The following is a 20,482-nucleotide window of genomic DNA, read 5'->3' on the forward strand; positions in this document are numbered from 1 at the left end:
CGACCTTATTTTTTCAATGTTGAAGTATGAATTCTGTCTCATTAAATCCGTTTACTTGAGGCACCATAGAAAAAATGATATTGATACTTTTATTTTGTGTTTTATAATTATTTACCAATAGTTTGATGTTTCTTTTATTAAAATTTATGGTAAAATGAGTTATCTGCAAACGTTTTTGATAGTGGCTATCACTTTGAAATTTGTCTGTACTTGAGCTTGAGGAGATACCATAAGTTATACACAATTTATAAAATACGGCACGGTGAAAGTTGTTTAAAAATTGCAAAATAGTGCAAAACATGGTTACCTTTCAGAATATACCAAGCAAAGGCCATTTTGTAAACATTACTATTAGTGCTCTAATACCTTAAGTGTGAGAGGTCCTGGGTTTGAGACCCGGTCCAAGCTTAAACATTTGCATTCTGCTATCGCATGTTTTTGCTGTTATCGGACTGTTCCAGATGTTCTATATTTTTAGCGAACAGTATCATGGATCATTATTTAGCAATCCAGATCACAGCTGAATGTAAAATCAAATGCTACAAAAAAGAAAAAAATCTATTATGTCCCTTTGATGTTTCAGCTCTCCATGTTGAGGAATAGTTACATTTCCTTGACCACAAAAGTGTCTTTTATATTTATATAAAAAGATTAAATACTCATAACTATATGCTTCTGCTTGATACAATATTCTCAATAACTCTATTTTTGAGAAATATATACAGAAAGTTTTTTAACTTCATGCCTATGATTTGAAAAAATTAGGTACTATCTCTACATCTATTTATTATACTGTCAAATCACCTGATATCGGAGCGCGCTGTCTTACGGACAGCTCTTGTTAGTTTTAACATTGTTTTCTTTTTCTATTTTGATTTTCTATTTATTTCTTTTTATATGCTGCCTCGGTTGCCTCTCGCGGGAATTTATTTTTAAACTAGACATTTTGCAGCCTCTGTCGGTTTTAAGATGAATGATTAAATTTAGGTTCCCCGTTTCTACACGGTATCATAACCGTTTTCTTATTGTCTCTTCTGTTAGCTATCCTATACATTTTTTTTCTGTTTACTTGAGATCTGACCATTTTCAGACGTTTGTGAAAACAATCATTCATAATGTTCTGCATTTATAATCAAAGAAAAAGGTCATGGTTGCTTCAGCATTTAGAATCTATCACAGATGTTACATGTTTAGTTTCTCTAGTTTGGATGGAGCGTAAGGTGATAGAGGTTTTGCTTTTCTCTGAGAATTACTTTTGGTTACAGTTATTCTGTAGAATGTGTTTACCCAATACACGATCAACAAAAGACTGCTTTTATATTTGTGTTTTAATTTATAGTCTTACAGCGACGTTGCTTTTTCTTTATTTAAAATCTAAAAGTGTGAGTACTGTGTGTTTTTACTATTGCTGCAGTTTCTTACGCTGTCATTTAACTGGCTGTTGCTTCAGTTACAAACTGAAGGATTCGGTATGTTAAAATAAAAAAAGATCAATTAATTGTTTTCAACAGATCCGGGATCAAGACTAATGATTTTAAGGCAATAAACTCCTAAGTCTTTATATGACTGTTTTGTCATTGTTGTCTAATATTTTACCTTATCATTCTATGTTGTGTTTGTGTTTATTAGAAACATTTTTACATCCATGCAAACACTGAGGTAGGCTCTCATTTTAATTGAACATGGGAATTACTTGGATCTATGTCCTATGTTTTCTTAAATCTGTATCCTATGTTTAGAATTGTACTTTCTAATATCGTAAACAACGTCATTAACACGTTTTGCTCTTGCGTATTCTGAACAAATATTGTAAAATGTAAGGAAAAATGGGATAATAGGGGAGTCCTGTTCAAATAATGCGTCCCGCCCATACAACAATTTATGTTTAGATGCATTGTTTCAATTGGTAATTATAGTAATCTAGGGTAGACTGAAACTATTATGTATTTTTTCCATACTGACATTCATATGTAAGAGCTATTGTTTTAGTGGAGCAGATACAATCGCACCTCCCTTCTCAAACACGCCCCCGTCGTTTTGTCCTTACTTAGATAGAATACGCACACGGTTAATGACAGAAAACAATAGTTAACTTTTTTGGTTTAAGGACGTAAAAGTGTAAATGAATTCAGCTGTAATCAATTCATAAATTCGTGTATAGTACATAAAATTTGTGAATAAAGTATGTTGCTTCTTTTTGGCAAAACAGACTAGGACTATTTACTTAGTTTCCATTTACAGATTATTTTTCATACAAATTTCAACGGGTGTTTGCTTTACTGCGCCTTGTATTCAGACTATCATCAAATTATGGATTGGGATTTTAGGAGCAATACCAACAGGTGCGGTCATCATAGCTAAGGTAATCTGTTTCCAATTGTTTTAAATTGAGTTACGAATGTACAAGTATATGTCAATTTTGAATATTATGTAAATCATTGTCTAAACTAGTACTATGTTAAATCTTACCGCGACAAATTATGGTATTAGAATTGATCAAGGAAAAAGCTTACTTAATGATGATTGTTTTCTAAAGACAAGTAACACATTCCATTTACTCTAACAAAATTAGCATGTGACGAAATGCTCATTAAAATAAAGGAATAGTATTAATACAGACAAAAGTATTGAAGTATTATGAATTACTGGTGTTGAAAATACTGTACAGAAATAGTAGTATTAAACAGATTCTACTAAAATCAACAGCACGTTTTCTAACTTTCTAATGTACCTAAAGAAATGGTGAATTAATGCGATAAATGAAAAATCATATTTCATCCATTAAAAACTAAATGGTCCATAAGTTAAACGTTGTATATTTATAGGTTATTAGCTTTGTATCAGGAAATATGCACGAGTTCTTCTGTGGAAATATTGCGCGACTTTATATTTGTGTAGTGAACACCTTTTGTACATCGAACATTATTTTATCAGTAGGACATGAATATAAGAAGCGACAGACTCGCCCACACTCTGGGAGACATGTTGTTTTAACCATGACGAGAATTGACTTAGATTTAAACGATATATCAGTAAGAGCGGCCTGTCGCTTCTGACTATTGACAATAAATAACAAATACTGATTGAATGGGATAAGGCCGTGACTTTTATTATTATAATATCATTACAGAAATTAACGAAATATCATGGCATATTTTATGAGATGGAAGTATCATAAAAATGAAAAAGCATGAAATGATAGATTTCTAGCCAAAATGCATAGAAACAAAATAGGCAACGCTATGATGCTGAAGCTCTATTTATGATAAGCACACATATACTAGACAATGGAGGTAAAGAATGCATTGTGCTAGCAAATGCAGCTACCGAAAATCCGAGGCCAAGATGTTCAACGAATTCTCAACATCATGACAATGGATTTTGCTCTGATTGCCTAAAGTATGCTGATAGATGTGTATACAATATGCCATACAAAGTGTGTTGAGGGCCACCAAATATTTTATAAAATAAAATTTGCCAAAAGAGTTAAAAAGTACATTGAATAGTGTATTTAATTACTGAGTAGCCACGTGCAAACATTCATTTCTTTAATAATATCAGATCTTCTGGATTATTTACTTTCGAAGATGGCATTATAAGCTATGTTCAACTCTATTTGACATTATTAGTCCCCTACTGGTTGAACACCAGTTTCGGGGACTATAGGAATGCGCTTTTCCGTCATTCCGTCATTCTGTCATTCCGTCATTCCGTCATTCTGTCCGTCCGCAATTTCGTGTCCGGTCCATAACTCTTTTATCCATGAAGGGATTTTAATATTACTTGGCACAAATGTTTCCCATGATGAGACGACGTGTCATGCGCAAAACCCGGACCCCTAGCTTAAAGGTCAAGGTCACAATTGGAGGTCAAAGGTCAACATGGCATTTTTCCTGTCCGGTCCATAACTCTCCCATCCATGAAGGGATTTTAATATCACTTGGCACAATTGTACCTCGTAATAAGATGATGTGTCATGCACAACTTTGAGACCCCTAGCTCAAAGGTCAAGGTCACACTTAGCAGTCAAATGTTAACATGGCATGAACAGGGTCTGTTTCGTGTCCGGTCCATAACTCTTTCATCCATGATGTGATTTTAATATTACTTGACACAAATGTTCCCCATGATGAGACGACGTGTCATGCGCAAAACCTGCACCCCTAGCTCAAAGGTCAAGGTCACAATTTGAGGTCAAAGGTCAACAGGGCTTTTTTCCTGTCCGGTCCATAACTCTCCCATCTATGAAGAGATTTTAATATCAATTGGCACAATTGTACCTCATAATAACACGATGTGTCATGCACAACTTTCAGACCCCTAGCTCAAAGGTCAAGGTCACACTTGGCAGTCATATGTTAACATGTCATGAACAGGGTCTGTTTCCTGTCCGGTCCATAACTGTGTCATTCATTAAAGGATTTCAATATTACTTAGCACAGGTGTTCCCCATGATGAGACAACATGTCATGTGCAAATCCCGGAGCCCTTGCTCAAAGGTCAAGGTCACCATTGGGGGTCAAATGTCAATAGGGCTTTTTTCCTGTCTGGTCCATAACTCTGCCATCCATGAAGGGATTTTGATATTACTTGGCACAAATGTTCCCCATGATGAGGCAACTTGTCATGCGCAAAACCCGGACCCCTAGCTCAAAGGTCAAGGTCACAATTGGAGGCCAAAGGTCAATAGGGTTTTTTTCCTGTCCGGTCCAGAACTTTGTCATCCATCAAGGGATTACAATATTACTTGGCATAAATGTTCCCCATGATAAGACGACGTGTCATGCGCAACACCCGGACCCCTAGCTTTAAGGTCAAGGTCACACTTTGAGATCAAAGGTCAATAGGATATTTTTCCTGTCCGGTCTATAACTTTGTCATGCAAAACAGGATTTAAATATCAGTTGGCAGAAACATTTCCCTGGATGAGACAACATGTTGTGCGCAAAGCTCCGGCTCTAGGTCTAAGGTCAAGGTCATACTTAGAGGTCAAATTCAAGAAAGACTTTGTCTGGAGCATTTCTTCTTTATGCATTGAGGGGATTTTAATGTAACTTGGCACAAATGTTCACCACTATGAGACAAATTGTCTCGCGCCAGAACCAGGTCCCTAGGTCTGAGGTCAAGGTCATACTCAGAGGTTAAAGGTCAAATTCAAGAATGACTTTGTCCGGAGCATTTCTTCTTCATGCATGGAGGGATTTTGATGTAACTTGGCAGAAATGTTCACCACTATGAGGCACACTTTTTTTAGAATTATGTCCCTTTGTTGTTACTATAAATAGATTATATTGTAACTTTTTTATTACTGGCCGTAGGGAAAAATTGAGACCACTTTTCTGTGGTACAACATGCATGGTACAACCAAATTTTAGGTGTTTTTTGATCTATCTCTACCTGGTAAAGAGTTTCTTGTGGACTTATATTTTATAGATTTTTTTTTTATTTTTATTTTTTTTAGGGTTAATTTCACTTTGTTGTTACTATAAATAATTTTTATGATAACATTTGTATGATCGGCTAAAAAAATTCCAAATGAAAACAACTGTAAGTTTTTATATATGCAAATTTTAATCCAAGTGCTTTGTTATATTATATTGTATATATAGTACAGTATTGTTTATACATCATTGACAGATATCAGTTCATTATGTTATACTGCAGTAGAGAAAATTATGTGCCTTCCAGTAGGGGACTTTGTATTGCATGGCAATACTTCATTTACTTGTTTCTCTTGATTTTACCTAATCAACACTAGATAGCAGTTACTTTTCCCTCGCAAATTTGTTGGATCTAATTCGAAATATATCAGGCGGTAATCTTTATAAGACATGTACTTTTTAATTCAGCCTTTATTCAAGTATGTAATTACGTATATTTGAATAGATCAATAATTTTACTTAACAGTTTTTTTTGCTTACCCTACTAGCAAAGTTTCCATTTGTTTTCACCAGTCCAAGGTGAAAGAACTCTACCGAGGTCATGCCACCCTGCCACTCCCAGTGTATATTTAGATTTAGCAAAGTATCTAATGCAATCCACCAATTTGTTCGACAGTGCTCTCAAGCTGCCCATCTCTTCCTGTTTGAATCGACAGTGCTTCTTCATTGGCTCCGGTGTGATAATATATATCGACAGCACAACGCCAATGACAAGAGGATATATAAGCTGCATGCACAAGCAACTAAATAAAACTTAAGTAAATATAATATCAAAATTATTTATCTATTTTAATGGGTTTAACGTCACGAATTCAAATCTTTAAATAATAGAAATATATTTGTACTATACAGTTTTTTATTATTGATGAATGATTCATTTTTACGATAATGACACAATGCGCACAGCCATAGATTTGGCACTGTAAACGAGAATAATTAGATAGATGGCGGCAGTAAGATATCATACTGACGCAATATTCAAGAATCATTGTTATTGCAATTTCTTACGACTAAGTCATTGGCAGTATAATACGAAATATTTTCTTACATAATACATACATGCACAAGAAGCATCTAGCACCGAATAAGCAAAGTCGCATTTCGAAAGCAAACTTTGTATGACATATGTCGTTCAGATCAGTTCGAACATTTAACTTCCATAGACAACCTATTTTACAAAAGCCGCAGGAAAACAGTTTAATGACAAGCGTTAACATAAATATTACGGACACAAACCTATGTATAGTCTGTTTCACATACGGTAGAACAAAACAGACCAATAACAACGTTTCAATAATATCGAAATTTTATCCTCCGATTCTACAACAACCACATCAAAACAGTTTTTGATAACAAGCGTTTATATAGATAATTTGGTCACAAACCGATATAGATGGCAGAGCAAAACAGACCAAAGACGACGGTTTAATAACATAGCTTTTACCTGACTACTTACCTTCAGGTATTGCTACCAAATAACATATCTTAAAACAACTTTACCAAATAACAGCATATATTTATATTGTCCACCTGTATGTTTTTTTTACCCATCGCCCAAAAGAAATTTCTTTTCAATACCTGCTTAGAAATAATACAAAGCGAAAGATTGTACTGATGTATACTGAAAAAAGTGCGATACAATCTAAAACATAATGCATGATTAATTTTTTAAACTATTTCGAGTTTCGGAAGGTCAATATAGTACTGCTGTAATTATTACCCAATATACAGTAAAATGCATAGACTAATAATCATCATCATAAACACCACAATCATCATAATCATCATCATATTTTACTTTTGTGTTTAAAGGTAAGATTAATAGCACAACGTCGCCATCAACATCTCACCATGAGGATACCATCAAAATTATATAAATAGAACAATAAGTAAATAACCACGATATTATATTTCTTAAACTAGAGGCGCATGTCTCCCACAACTGTCTTATCAGATTTTCAGTGCTTTGATTATAACGGGCTGCCTTATCAGACTTTCAGTGCTTTGATTATAAAAACAAGTTTCAAGGGCCAGAATTCAAAAGGGCCTTGGCCGATTTGGCAAGTTATCGAACTTTGCCGAGGTCTTATGGTCAAACACATTTTGTTCAAGTTTGTGAAGATTGTTACGCTTTCAAAGTATTCAACTGCTATTGGCAACAACCATAGAAGGATGCGTTCATTCATTCCCAAATTTGAAATCATATATTTTTTTTATATATTGTAAACAACCGATGACTGTTGGACATTAACAAAAAACACATGGAAATATTGAAAATTACATTGTATTCAAGAGCTTACGTGGCCAATTATTGTAACTTTTCATTCATCTTTAATTTAATGAAATACGTTATAAATGAAAAAGACAATTTGTTCAATAATTTATCTGCATTTTTCTTGCATCCTCCTCTCTGTGTCAACTTTACTGGAAAACGCCAGCTCTTAAAACATGTGATGAAGGTATTTTGTACACGAACTATCGACTTGTCTGCTTAGTTATTTGTGAAGGAATAAACCGGTTTGAAATACAAAATGATCAAATTGACCACACCCGTGACCTGCTCATGCGTGAAATTGATTAATCGAAGCATGTTATATTGAATGGACTGGATTAGAGTAATAGTAGCAGAAATTATAGCTTTTGCGTACCTACTGAAAAATAACATAGATTTATTTCTCAAGAGAACATAAATTCCTCTATTTGACTAATGTTTGAAAAGTGCTATGTCACTCGGGTCGATCATGAATGTTTATGTGAGGAAGTTGTAAGTCTAGTACCGAACCTTTCCTAGAGGAAAGATGGTAAGGTAAACTGGCTGCATGTATATGACTGAACTAGTGTTAAAATACGGCGTTTAAACCTAAACTAAGCCATAATGTACGCCGGTAAGAATGGCGTGAGTTGTATTTATTTTTTCTTTCTTTTTTTTTCGGTTATTTGTATCTTCTTTTAAGAGAGCACTACATTATCAATATAAGATATATGTTGCACCCTTTACCTTGCTCGACTGCATGTTATGTGAATAAGCATCAATAATAAAATAAATAAAACGTTCAAATAATTTATACAGAGCCTGTTAAATTAGATCACCAATTAAGTTTATGACATACTGTGCATACTTACTGGACAACGGCGCCATACATACGGATGAAAGTCTAAATTATACCTATAGTATTGCTATTGTCCATTTTAGGACTTGCTATAAATTTTAGAATTGGAAATTTGGTGAACTCGACTGTTTGCCATTGTGAATCACGCGTAATTAACACATTTGTTTAGGATGGTATGACATGACCCTGTCCGCGACTAAATTTCGTTCACTACCGGTACAATGAAATACCTACTACATATAGCTTCCGAACATAATCTCGAGTAAATAAAAGTTAATGGTGATATTATTTATTTTCTTTTTATCATATCTGTTCACTTACTTATATATGTCACATGTTAACACGTAATTATGTTAAAAACGCTTCGTCTTTAATATGATCTTATGTTTTTGCAGCTTTTATGAATGAATAAGAAACCAGAAAAAATCATACATATACAAAGTATATAGATTAAATGCAAAATTATTGAACGGGTGCAAGGTTCGAACCATCAAAACAATCACTACAAAAATGATTACCAGTACATGTCTATCAACTCAACCTACTGCGCCATCAAGTCAACTTTTGAAATCATTTTCTATATCTTTTGTTTTAATACATGTTGCTAAAAATAGAAACGCCATAATACTTTGCGGTACTTATAAACTTGAAACATTCAGTGAACACAAATAAGCGTTATCATTTTGTTAAATTTTCGATTCAGTCCGTTACTTGATCAAAGTCTGCCTAAGCACTTTTAAAAATAACTACACCAAGAGCCGCGCCATGAGAAAATCACCACAGTGCATTTGAAAAGTAGAAACAACGATGGCGAAGAGTCGAAACCACGATGAAGAAAAGTCGAAACCACGACGTTGTAAAGTCGAAAAGTCGAAACAATGATGGTGACAGTTGAAACTACGATGATGAACAGTGGAAACTACAATGATGAGGCGACGGAACAAGGATGTCTTAGAGTCAAAACAACGATGGTGAAAGTCAAAGCCAAGATGTTGAAAAGTCGAATCTACGATGTCAAAAAGTTGAACCAACGATAATGAAAAGTCAAGTCTACGATGTTGAAAACTCAAAAGTATAGTATTGAAAAGTCGAAGCAACGACACCGCGATGGTGAAAAAACTGGTGTTAAAGTTTCGATTCAATCCGTTACTTGATCAAAGTTTGCATAAACACCTTTAAAAATAATTGTACCATGAGTCGCGCTGTGAGAAAACCAACATAGTGCATTTTCGGCTAGTATGGATCAAGACCAGCCTGCGCATCTGCATAGTCTGGTCAGGATAAAAAGTCAAATCTACGATGCTGAAAACTCAAAAGTATAGTATTGAAAAGTCGAAGCAACGACACCGCGATGGTGAAAAAACTGGTGTGAAAGTTTCGATTCAATCCGTTACTTGATCAAAGTTTGCATAAACACCTTTAAAAATAATTGTACCATGAGTCGCGCTGTGAGAAAACCAACATAGTGCATTTTCGGCTAGTATGGATCAAGACCAGCCTGCGCATCTGCATAGTCTGGTCAGGATAAAAAGTCAAATCTACGATGCTGAAAACTCAAAAGTATAGTACTGAAAAGTCGAAGCAACGACACCGCGATGGTGAAAAAACTGGTGTTAAAGTTTCGATTCAATCCGTTACTTGATCAAAGTTTGCATAAACACCTTTAAAAATAATTGTACCATGAGTCGCGCTGTGAGAAAACCAACATAGTGCATTTTCGGCTAGTATGGATCAAGACCAGCCTGCGCATCTGCATAGTCTGGTCAGGATAAAAAGTCAAATCTACGATGCTGAAAACTGAAAAGTATAGTATTGGAAAGTCGAAGCAACGACACCGCGATGGTGAAAAAACTGGTGTTAAAGTTTCGATTCAATCCGTTACTTGATCAAAGTTTGCATAAACACCTTTAAAAATAATTGTACCATGAGTCGCGCTGTGAGAAAACCAACATAGTGCATTTTCGGCTAGTATGGATCAAGACCAGCCTGCGCATCTGCATAGTTTGGTCAGGATAAAAAGTCAAATCTACGATGCTGAAAACTCAAAAGTATAGTATTGGAAAGTCGAAGCAATAACACCGCGATGGTGAAAAAACTGGTGTTAAACTTTCGATTCAATCCGTTACTTGATGAAAGTTTGCCTAAACAACTTTAAAAATAATTGTACCATGAGCCGCACAATGAGAAAACCAACATACTGCATTTTCGGCTAGTATGGATCAAGACCAGCCTGCGCATCTGCATAGTCTGGTCAGGATCTATGCTGTTTGCTGACGGTTTCTTTAATTGGTATAGACTTTGAAAGCGAACAGCAGGCTGGTCTGGATCCATTCTGGTCGCAAATGCACTATGTTGGTTTTCTCATGGCGCGGTTCGTAACAATTTTCTTATCTGATTTAAAACATCTCCTTTTATTAAACCTAAATATCATCCGGGTTGATTTCGTGTATGGGCCATTACAATCTGGATTTGAAACGTAATTTAAATGACATGCAAAGATTTGATATTAGGAATAGTTAACAAAGGAAAAACTGTTAACAAACGCTTTGTTCATAACCATTAAAACTGTGATTTAACTAACCACTTCATTCAAACATGAGGGTATATACTGTATGCATTACACATTTAAACATTGCAAAAATTTCAAAAAAGAGAAAGGTTTATATGTTGCAGATGAACCTGTCTAAGCGGCCACATGTATTATTTGTTGTTTTTTTTCTATTCGTTTTGGATTAAACGCGGTTTGTCAGTTGTGACGGCGGGCAGTTAACTTTACAGGTGTTCCCTGGATTCTGTACCAGTACAAACCTGTTCTCCGCAAGTGACTGCCAACGTCTGTACATGAGTCAGAGATGGAGGACGAATGATGACGGACAAAGTGTTTGCTACAAAATCACCAGGGAAAAATACGCCCAACCCGAGGATCGAACTCGCGACGCCGAGATGCATATATTTGCGCTCCTCCTATTGAGCTAAGCGGGCGGGTTCGTCACCTGTATTAATCTGTCATTAGCCTTAAGCAGCGACTTAGCTAACTTCTCAAATGACTTTTGGTTCTAATTTCGACATGTATTAGGTACTAACATCAGTCAGTTTAATAATAATATATCATTTAAAGCTTCTCCACCATCACCCCTACTAACTTAACCCAATCCCAGTTTTTTTTATATTTTTTGCATACTATAAAATTGTACTTGAAGTTAAACACTTATAATGCTGGATATGGCCTTTGAGATCTATGTAGATCATGATCAATAATAAAAATTTAACAGCGTAAGGGTTAATTTTCAACGCAACCAAGAACTTCAGTTCCTTTTCTTGTGATGAGCTTACTTTAAAATCTATAGCCACGACTGTGTGTGCTTTACACATTATGATCAGTCTATAACGGCTTACACAGGTTTGACTGTATGTTATTTCAATACACAAAATGGTCAGTCTGTAATGATTTATACGGGTTTGACTGTATGCTATTTCAATACACAATATGATCAGTCTATAACCGTTACGGCTTATACAGGTTGTATGTATATTATTTCAATACACATTATGATCAGTCTATAACTACTTATACAGGTTTGACTGTAAGTTATTTCAATAGACATAATGATCAGTCTAAAACGGCTTATACAGGTTGAATGTATGTTATTTCAATACACATTATGATCAGTCTATAACGGCTTACACAGGTTTGACTGTATGTTATTTCAATACACAATATGATTAGTTTATAACACTTTATACAGGTTTGATTGTATGTTATTTCAATACACAAAATGGTCAGTCTGTAATGATTAATACAGGTTTGACTGTATGCTTTTTAATACACAGTATGATCAGTCTATAACGACCTATACAGGTTGAATGTATGTTATTTCAATACACATTATGATCAGTCTATAACTACTTATACAGGTTTGACTGTAAGTTATTTCAATAGACATTATTATCAGACTAAAACGGCTTATACAGGTTTGACTTATGTTATTTTAATACACAAAATGGCCAGTCTGTAATGATTTATACGGGTTTGACTGTATGCTATCTCAATAGACAATATGATCAGTCTATAACCGTTACGGCTTATACAGGTTGAATGTATATTATTTCAATACACATTATGATCAGTCTATAACTACTTATACAGGTTTGACTGTAAGTTATTTCAATAGACATAATGATCAGTCTAAAACGGCTTATACAGGTTGAATGTTTGTTATTTCAAGACACATTATGATCAGTCTATTACGGCTTAAACAGATTTTACTGTATGTTTTTCGATACACATTTTGATCAGTCTATAACTGCTTATACAGGTTTGACTGTAAGTTATTTCAATACACATTATGATCAGTCTGTAACTACTTATACAGGTTTGACTGTAAGTTATTTCAATAGATATTATGATCAGTCTAAAACGGCTTATACAGGTTTGACTTATGTTATTTCAATACATACTATGATCAGTCTATATCGACTTATACAGGTTTGACTGTATATTATTTAAGTACGCACAATGATCAGTCTGAAACGGCTTACAGGTTTGACTGTGTGTTATTTCAATACTCGTTATGATCTGTCTATAACGGCTTATACAGGTTTGACTGTATGCTATTTCAAGACACATTATGATCAGTCTATTACGGCTTAAACAGGTTTTACTGTATGTGTTTCGGTACACATTTTGATCAGTCTATAACTACTTACATGTAGATATTATGATCAGTCTAAAACGGCTTATACAGGTTTGACTAATGTTATTTCAATACATACTATGATCAGTCTATATCGACTTATACAGGTTTGACTGTATATTATTTAAGTACGCACAATGATCAGTCTGAAACGGCTTACAGGTTTGACTGTGTGTTATTTCAATACTCGTTATGATCAGTCTATAACTACTTATACAGGTTTGACTGTAAGTTATTTCAATAGATATTATGATCAGTCTAAAACGGCTGATACAGGTTTGACTTATGTTATTTCAATACATACTATGATCAGTCTATAGCGACTTATACAGGTTTGAATGTATGTTATTTAAGTACGCACAATGATCAGTCTATAACGGCTTACAGGTTTGACTGTGTGTTATTTCAATACTCAATATAATCAGTCTATAACCGTTTATACAGGTTTGACTGTTTGTTATTTCAAGACACATTATGATGAGTCTTTTACGGCTTATACAGGTTTGACTGTATGTTATTTCAATACACATTTTGATCAGTTTATAACGGCTTTTACATGTTTGACTGTATGTTATTTTAATACGCACTATGATCAGTCTATAACGGCTTATACAGATTTGACTGTATGTTATTTCAATACATACTATGATCAGTCTATATCGACCTATACAGGTTTGACTGTTTGTTATTTCAATATATACAACGATCAGTATATAGCAACTTATACAGGTTTGTCTGTATGTTTTTTCAATAGATAACATGATTAGTCTATAACGACATATACAAGTTTAACTGTTTGTTATTTCATACCAACATTGATCAGTCTATTGCGACTTATACAGGTTTTACTGTATGTTATTTCAATACATACAACGGTCAGTCTATATCGACTTATACAGGGTTGACTGTATGTTATTTTAATATATACCATAATAAGTCTATAACGACATATACAAGTTTAACTGTGTTTTTTCATACCCAATATGATCAGTCTATTGCAATTTACACAGGTTTTACTGGATGTTATTTCAATACAATATGATCAGTATATAGACTTACACAAGTTTGACTGTTGGTTATTTCAATACACATACGGATATTCTATCACGACCTATACAAGTGTGACAGTATGTTATGTCAATACACATACGGTCAGTCTGTAGCGACTTACACAGGTTTGACTGTATGTTCTTTCAATACGCACATATAATTAGTCTATAACGGCTTATACAGGTTTGCAATAACGGGTTCGAAGTATGTTTGTAAACATGACATTATAAAGAAATTAAGAATTAGTTCGTTTACATTACCAAATTATATGGTCATTTAACTAACCAACTTTAATTAATGCATATAGGATTGGAAATATTAACATACGCTCTAATTACACGTGTGCATTTAACTGAAACTTACAAAGGTGTGAATATTCAAAGAATGAAGCTGTATGCAGAGTCGCTTACTTTGAAGCACTTGCTTCCCCCACGATGTCAGTTGGAAACCTTGTGTTGATTGTAGAATATTCAAAGAATGAAGCTGTATACATAGTCGCTTACTTTGAAGCACTTGCTTCCCCCACGATGTCAGTTGGAAACCTTGTGTTGATTGTAGAATATTCAAAGAATGAAGCTGTATACATAGTCGCTTACTTTGAAGCACTTGCTTCCCCCACGATGTCAGTTGGAAACCTTGTGTTGATTGTAGAATATTCAAAGATTGAAGCTGTATACATAGTCGCTTACTTTGAAGCACTTGCTTCCCCCACGATGTCAGTTGGAAACCTTGTGTTGATTGTAGAATATTCAAAGAATGAAGCTGTATACATAGTCGCTTACTTTGAAGCACTTGCTTCCCCCATTATGTGAGCTGGAAACCTTGTGTTGGTTGTAGAATATTCAAAGATTGAAGCTGTATACATAGTCGCTTACTTTGAAACACTTGCTTCCCCCTCGATGTCAGTTTGAAACCTTGTGTTGATTGTAGAATATTCAAAGATTGAAGCTGTATACATAGTCGCTTACTTTGAAGCACTTGCTTCCCCCACGATGTGAGTTGGAAACCTTGTGTTGATTGTAGAATATTCAAAGATTGAAGCTGTACACATAGTCGCTTACTTTGAAGCACTTGCTTCCCCCACGATGTCAGTTGGAAACCTTGTGTTGATTGTAGAATATTCAAAGATTGAAGCTGTATACATAGTCGCTTACTTTGAAGCACTTGCTTCCCCCACGATGTCAGTTGGAAACCTTCTGTTGATTGTAGAATATTCAAAGATTGAAGCTGTATACATAGTCGCTTACTTTGAAGCACTTGCTCCCCCACGATGTGAGCTGGAAACCTTGTGTTGATTGTAGAATATTCAAAGATTGAAGCTGTTTACATAGTCGCTTACTTTGAAGCACTTGCTTCCCCCACGATGTCAGTTGGAAACCTTGTGTTGATTGTAGAATATTCAAAGATTGAAGCTGTATACATAGTCGCTTACTTTGAAGCACTTGCTTCCCCCACGATGTCAGTTGGAAACCTTGTGTTGATTGTAGAATATTCAAAGATTGAAGCTGTATACATAGTCGCTTACTTTGAAGCACTTGCTTCCCCAACGATGTCAGTTGGAAACCTTGTGTTGATTGTAGAATATTCAAAGATTGAAGCTGTATACATAGTCGCTTTCTTTGAAGCACTTGCTTCCCCCATGATGTGAGTTGGAAACCTTGTGTTGATCCTTATGTACTGAACGGAGCTAGATAATGTCCTATGTCTAGTATCATACGGAAGTGAACAGGTCTCGGCAAAGTCTTATGTCGCGTTTCATATTGTAGTGAACGAAGTTACTAATAGATAATATCTATTTTCCTGTTTCTTATGGTAATGAAAAGGATTTAGAAAATATCTAATGTCCAGTTCTATCTTGTAGACAGAGAAATAGAAACCAAATACAAACAAACAAACAACTGCGTGCCTCAACACATAGCGTCTGCTGCTGTATTTAAACACTTTGTCCAAATGTTTTCTTCACAACTCGATTATGAAGGTGACTGGGATTTAGCGGAGTAATAGTATTTTGCAAACGTGCGGAAAACATTTTTGCCTAAGAAAGCACCCGTTTTCCTGTCGTCTACGCCTTATATCTTATTATAATCCATAAAGTATTACATTTTGTAAGCAACTTCGATACTTAAATCGAACTAGTTTTTCCCCGAAAAGTCACATTTATTGGCCACCTTGAGTACTTTAGCTCAATGTTTTTTATTATTTAGATCTCATTGGATCATAGAACCCTGTCGGAACACATTCGTTACAGATCGCAAATGTAACAAAAATCAAGCACATACGTAACAATTTTGAGACGAATGCCGATTTTTGATGTGACATCTGATCAAATTTGTCACATGCCATTTTCGATCGGAAAAATGAATAAAAAAGTGTATTTTTACATCTGAAAAACATTTGTAACATGCTTTAGCTCACATGTACGAAGTGACAACGTCAGCTTTTGTGATCAACTGTTAATACGATAGAGACAAGACTGATTATTAGATTTTGACAAAACTTGCACTGGACTTGGAGTTACGGGCCCTCACTTTGTCTCGAAGTTATGACTGAAATGGCAAATTTTGCTTATTTTAGTCTCTTGAACACAATATAGACCATTTTTATTATTTCATTTTGACCAAACTATACACTTATATACAATTTATATACCTCGCGAAAACCAGCTATATAGCACCATTTGTCATGGATTTATGACCCCTAAAATGAAAAAAATTGCTGATTTTAGCATTTTTGAACATGATAGAGGTCACATTTTTTATTTGATTTTGACCAAACTTGCATTGAAGATATCCTCATTAAGACCTTGCTTTTTTTACCCCGAAAACATCACGCTATTTGTCTTTGAGTAATGGTCCGTAAAATGGCAAAAAATGCAGATTTAATAACATGTGCAGTGTAATATTACTCATATGAGCGACAGTGGGCCATGACGGCTCTCTTGTTAAATAGAGGAATATTTCCGGTCAGGTTAATTTCTTGTCACTGGTTTATTATCTGGCAATTAAACTTGACAAGAATACAGTTATAATGGCTTGTCTATTCGTAGTAGCATAGTGCTACATGTACATGTCACTTATAAATTTCACATATCGGTTTTGGTTAGTAAGATTTCATTTTACTAAATGCATGATTCTAACACGATCCGATTCATTTTCCTATTAAACAAAGAAGGCTGGAAACAGTGAATTATTAAACAACAATTCACTGTTCTGACGTCACAACTATTACGTCATAGCGTCAAGCGGCGTAGCGGCGCGCTGGAAAAGAACCCGACTGAAAACGGGCAAATATTTAATGCATGCCGACAAGGGTGTACTTTAAAGTCCTTGATAACGTGTTAGAATTGAAATAATATATCTCATTCAGTGATTTGCTCTTGAATAAATCACTGTTTGTCGTTCAGATGCGTAGCATTATATAACTCGGGCTACGCCCTCGTGATATAATTCCTTCGCATCTGAACTCCAAACAGTGATTTATTCAGCGACAAATCACCGATGAGATATATTATTTCTTAAATATATGAATATGTATGATTAATCAGGAAGATGCACACCGCCTGCAATCCCTGTTCCACTTTTACGAACAGGTTGATCTGGCCCCACACTGGTCGCAAAGCTTTATAGATTCCCGAAGGCCCATTTTCTTCTGATGCGGCTCAAATAATTTAATGACCTCATTGACGCTAACTTGTGATGGTGCTTATGGCAGTCATTTAATGATATTGCGATGCAAACCAGCTGATTGAACAATTGCAGTATAAAACTCAACATGATACGTATGTGCTTCTCATGTCAACCCCATTTTCGACAAACGCATTTGTAAAACATTTTACCTGTTAAGAATGCGATCGCATACGTACGAAATCTGTCACAAATGCAATCTGTTACAAATGTTTTCCTACAGAGCCCATTAAACATCCGTTTGGCAAAGGTAAGCTTAAACCTAAGAAAAGGTACAGTAAATAAATGCTAATGCGAAGGCTAAAACGTTACTTAAACCCTGCCAAATCCAACCAAATAAGAAACATATACTTTTGTTGTGAAATAATGTAAGATGTAGTAATAGAATATTATATGAAAAGGAAATTAATCTATAAACCTTACTATATTAAGTTCCATATGAAATGGCCTTCTTTATCATAACTGTCAAAAAATGTGATAGATGATGCATCAAAAAGATCACCACAATTATTATGTATGGGATGGTATCTTGGTAAGTACATTTTCGCATTTTAGATCAAAAGTTGCTTTTAAGTTATCTACAAGATACAAATATTGTGCAAAATGTGCTACACCAATATATGGTATAATGAAACGATTAATATCATAATAAACAATAAAAAAGATTTACCGCACTGGCATCACACCTGGCTGAGATATTATACAAATGAATATTTCGACCAGGTCATGTTAACATTGAATAAGAACTGCTCAAAAAACGGAGTGAACGTTTACAAATATTGCAGGTATGAGTAATTCAAGAGAGATATCTCCAGAGTGTCTTTGAAAATAGCTAATAACATTATGCCAATTAACATTGTGACCATTTTTGGTGAAAAGTGGATAATTATTGTTCAAATTTAGTGGAAGCCGCTTTAATTTACCACCGCAGTTGTTTCAATAATACATCCCGCTTTACGGGTGTTTATATATATATACTTAAAAATGTAGTTTATTATCATTTAGAAATCACGCGTGTACTTCTTAAACGAGGATGAAAGAATGCTTTAAGACTGAGTCGCCCTTGTACCGTCAGCTTATCGATATGGTAATAGGTATCCTAAATACCACGAGGACAACAGTTTATTCATCCGTGCAAGGTTTGCAAAACTTAAACTTGCTGCATCGAATGAAACGCTTAGCTATGATTGTATATATCGAGTTGCAGATTTCTCATAAATATCCGGATTTATTAAGTACCATGATTTACACTCATTGCATAAAAATAAAGTTTAAATTTAAACTTTTTCATCTTTTATTGACTGGCATTGTACAGGCATTTAATTCTTATGCATTTGTTCACCTGTTTACGTACAATGCGCACAAATGTGCACCAATGCGTCGATTCCATTTTTGCGGAGGATTGCTTAGTAATATAGTATCTAACGAATATATAACACAATAAAAAATTCTTCAATAAGAGCAGCCTCGCGACCATATCATATTGCGGTCTACCTGCAATAAACAGATGCGTTTAAAGTAATGCATTTACCATTTGCCAAGACTAAAATTACACTCTTTACATATGTGAGTGTTTTGTCCTCTATTTATACAGAACCTCAATTCGCTGACAATGTTTGCATTGGTTATAAAATTTCTTACTTATATGTCAGTTCACTTTATTTGAAATTGCCTTTTTAGTTTCCATGAAAAAAAAAAAACGCTAAAGCTAATGCTAATCATTGAAATAGTATATATCAGAATTTAATTTATCCCTTACAATACATTTTTAAGTGTAGATAATTTAGATGACCAGACAATAATCTGGTTAGAATGAAAATTTCATTCTGATATTATATATTTAAATCTTAATACATACTTTAATGTACAATTTAACATCTATATAAATACATGTTAAATCTAAATGCTTAATACATTAAAGATACACTGGCCATCTTTCAATAAAATATGTTATCTCCAGCAGCCAACTGTATAAACAATGGTTAAAATACACCACGGTAAAACTATAACCGCGGTATATATCGTGGTTAAGTAACCACTGATTATTTTTTCTTGCATACCGGACTAGCGTTTCCGGTGATTTTACCCATGCCGGCAAAACCCATCTGGCACCCCATGCCGGATGACTCTCGTGCTGTTAATGACAACTAGTGGTTCATGCACTGATAATATATTGTTTCTGTAAAATTACGAAAAAAGCACGTACCTTGATAGTTTTTCTCCGTTCCTTATAGTATATTTCTCGATTCAAAATACGATAGTTTACCGTAAGAACATAACGTTACGCTACAATCGATAAAACTAAAGTGGAACATTGTTTATTGTGCTTAACGCAAAACATCATGACGTCACTTATGCATATGGACGTTTATTTCCAGCGCTCTGCTATAAAAAAGAGTGCTACAAAGAAAATATATTTACCTATTATTTGTGAAATACGGTATGCAAGAAAAATAATCTGCCAGAATAAAATGCTAACATATATACGGTATGCAAGAAAAAAT

This window comes from Mercenaria mercenaria, chromosome 16 (assembly GCF_021730395.1).
Source record: "Mercenaria mercenaria strain notata chromosome 16, MADL_Memer_1, whole genome shotgun sequence".
NCBI lineage: Eukaryota > Metazoa > Mollusca > Bivalvia > Venerida > Veneridae > Mercenaria > Mercenaria mercenaria.